Source organism: Papaver somniferum, chromosome 5 (genome assembly GCF_003573695.1).
Source record: "Papaver somniferum cultivar HN1 chromosome 5, ASM357369v1, whole genome shotgun sequence".
In the NCBI taxonomy this organism is placed as follows: Eukaryota; Viridiplantae; Streptophyta; class Magnoliopsida; order Ranunculales; family Papaveraceae; genus Papaver; species Papaver somniferum.
In genome coordinates this window covers 173,290,940-173,294,653 of record NC_039362.1, presented here as the reverse complement: position 1 = coordinate 173,294,653, position 3,714 = coordinate 173,290,940, and the positions used below count along the sequence as shown (strand labels likewise).

The 3,714-nt window shown below is 33.6% G+C and overlaps 1 long non-coding RNA gene across 1 annotated transcript; it reads right to left on the bottom strand.

Annotated features, from left to right (window-relative positions):
- Nucleotides 1-2,207: 2,207 nt before the first annotated feature.
- Nucleotides 2,208-3,046, bottom strand: LOC113278160. Its single transcript, XR_003325332.1, has 2 exons — nt 2,780-3,046; nt 2,208-2,657 (listed from the first exon to the last, which is right to left on the bottom strand). It is a non-coding gene; the product is annotated as an uncharacterized LOC113278160 (long non-coding RNA).
- Nucleotides 3,047-3,714: the final 668 nt, after the last annotated feature.

Below are 3,714 nucleotides of genomic sequence, written 5' to 3'. Positions count from 1 at the left end.
AGTTATTTGGTATCTGGAACTAGCTAAAATTAATTTCAAAGTTAATCAAATTAAGATCAAAGAAGATTTAACATAGTTGTTTATGTGTAGTGTAGAATTCAGAGTTTTGCTTCTTATATATAGAAAACGAAGAAAATTAAGGAAGAAAATTTCATTATGGTCGTGGATTGCATGTTCTGGCCAGATAATACCACATCGGAATGGTCAAACTTTGATGGTGTTGATCACGATCTTTTTATTTAATTTTTTCCTTAAACTATTAGGTTGCTGATTTTTCAGCTACGTGGTAATGCTTAGTTTATCATCTTATCTCTTCTAATACTTGATTTCTTACGTGGTAATGGTATGATGAACTTTGGTATATATTCAGTAGTCATGTGCTCCACTGGAATAGTCAAATTTTAGAAATAGTTGGATACAATTTAAGAAGTTATTTTCTAACTTAATTAATTAACTCGAAAACCTAAAAGTTAATTTTCAAAACAAAATAAAATGACTTTTAAAAGTGAAAGTTAATTTTCTTTACGAAGCAATTTGTTTCTTTACGGAGCAATTTGTTCTTGCGATTGATTTTTATTCGTTAAAAACACTTTTATTTCCAGTTTACCAACTACAAACGCCCTTTTAATAGTGTTACCCATAAGTTGTCCAGTTTTATTTTATATATCTGCTTGGTAGGTAATATGTACAGACCACAACTTCAATTCGTTTTTAATGCCTTCTAGTTTGCTGTTTCTTTTGATGCTGTGATATCTTTACATATGCACCATACAGCCCACACAAAATGAAATTTTGAAAATAAATAAATAAACAAACTAGCGAAGGAGCTATTCGGAGTGTTAAGCTAGATAATCAACCATCCCAAATTCCGACTATATTTTAGTCATTGCCTAGCGTTTAGCTTAGCAAACTATTCATCAATTAATTAAATATAACCTGTGGAGGATGGCATATTTCACCCAGTGCAACAATAGAATGGTCAGAAGTTTAGTAATGTTCATCATGATCTCTTGGGTGGTAGGTAATAATGCAACTTCTTTAATTTGTAGCTTAAACAATCAAAGGGAGCCAATTCTTGGTTGATTCGGTTTGGATATTTTTCTTCTATTATAATACTTAAATTTGTGTGGAGTTTCGGTGCCCGGGGAATGTCCTTTGTAATGGGCAAGAAGAGACAAGCAATAATCTGCTTGGTTGTTTTTCTTTTCCAACAACACTGTGGAACTAATTCAAAAATATAATCTGCATTGGCATTTTGTGACTCCAAATACATCATAAGTGCTGCGTGCGCAGTCATGGCAGCTAAATCTAGGTGAAAACTGAATTTGCATCCAGCTGGTCTCTGTGCTAGGAAAGAAATGCAAGGAGAGTAATTCCTGGAACCAGTGCTGACATCAATACTGATCAGTCCCATGACAAACAAATCTTGTTACCAACCATGAAAAATGAAGAAGGTATGACTCAACTATTCTATTGGCACTACAAAGTACAGAAATGAAAAGAAAAGGAACGAACATATGATAGCAATTAAGACATTGGCATAGTACACAGGCCACACAAACAAAGGCACATATCCATATCGTTCATAAGTTACCGGATGTCTTGCACGGCAAGTTGGACACCGGCCCGTTGACCGGGATGAATTGACCATATTCGCATTCAAGCTTAACTTGTGGGCACGTAATTACTTCCTCGGAAGATATAAACTTTGATATCACAAGCAACACGAATAGGAAATAAATGAGGAAAATAGTGATCTTGGCCATGGTTAAGTGAATGCTCCATATATCTTCTTCTTCAGATTATCTAATATTACCCTTAGTGAATGATTTAAGTATTTCTGAACAATGATGTCAAGTAATGTTAATTAACCTCTCTATTTATAAATGGCAATGGTATGATTAAGGAATACTAATTTAATGATAATCAACGGTCAAAATCGTTGAACGAAATTAATGGTTTGACAGAATATGTTAGTATTATTGGAAAGATTGCCGAAATTCCAATTTTCTTAATGAATCAGTTGAAGTATTAGCTTACATCACTATCAAATATAAATTCACCTATATTGCGTGTTTGAAATTCACCTCTTGTTATGTACTTTTCAATATTATTGAAAAGATAGAATCAAATGATGAAAATTGAGATATCACATAAACTTTTCAATATTATTGAAAAAATTGCTAAAATTGAAAATTTCTTCCTCATTTCTTGTTGCTGAAAGATTTTACTTGATGTAAATATTAGCATTTTTTTGTTCTTCTCAGAAATTAGCTATTGTAGACACCGCTTAACACAACGAGGGAGCCACTTCAAATTCATGAAGAGATTCAATAGAGTACAAACATGGGTGCATAAAAATATAATATACCAGCAAATAAACTGCGGGGAATTAAGAGGCGAAAACAAAATACCACCACCGGCACACAACAATCACAAAGATACTCTAGGTGACAATAAAATTAATGGAACGCAGTACAATACAATCAGTCTCCAATACGCCATTTAAACAGGACGGCATCTTGGACAATATTCACAACACGGTGTGTACTGACCATTTGGGCATTCTAGCGGTGGGCATTCAACCGGTTCTGCATAGCAGAGGCACTTAAGTTGGCGGTGGACACTATCCCACTTCTCCTTGACGAGTAGCATCCCTGGTTAGATTGGTTAACAATTATATATATATATATATATACCAACAGAAATTAGGAAACATATTAATTATATTTTACATTATGGCTATAAATATTCAAAGGATTTAGATGATGTAACTTACTGCTCGAAGAAGAGGGGTTTGGCATGACAATCAAGACAAATAAGAAGAAGCAAAAGCACATACTGATCATCTTGGCCATGATTGAATAAATGACTTTGCTTCTTCTTCTTCGATATTATTGATACTATTCAGGAGCTCTTTATCGATGGTGATTTAGGTATCAATAAATGATTATGATCAAGTGACTCTAACTAACTTCTCTACATATAGTGCTCAAACAATTAAAATATTGATATGGATAACAATTGCTAATACTAACCCATAATTAAGGGTAGGGATCATTGAACAAAAGGGTTTGACAAATAATGTTGGTATATATTATCAGAAAAATTGTCAGTATCGGGATTAATCGTATTAGCTTACATCAACACATTATCAACTATTAATACTACTGTTTCGGGTTTGAATATTGCTGAACCAACTCTGACCGTAATGTGAAACCCTATCATGCCAATGCATTTCATAACATAAACAATTACATGATTGAATTTATTATATTTGATTCGGTTTGATGGGGGTATGATGATCTTGCTAAGGTATTGTTCACGATAGGCAATAACAGAGACAATTATTAAATCCGGGTACTTTTGGATAGTGGATGGTTAAAAGACAGATTTCTAGTCAATTTCAATGCTCGCAGGATTCAGGATGCTTGGGGAATTCCCCTTCAGATGGGTGGTTACAGTTCTTATGACTTAAGAGAGTCCGGATTCAGGATGCTTGTAATCATTTAAGGTTCTTCCATCTCTAAAGACTTAAAGGGCGACAAATAAAGAAACCATCGGTTTGTATTGGTCGAAATAAGTCTTTTTTGAGTTTTGTGAAACGAGGGTTCTGGTGAGAACACTTGGCAACGTATGATTGGTTTAAAAAGAATAGTAAAAGATAAAAAATGAAAACCAAATTCAATTTAGAATTCGCGAGGAAACATAAAA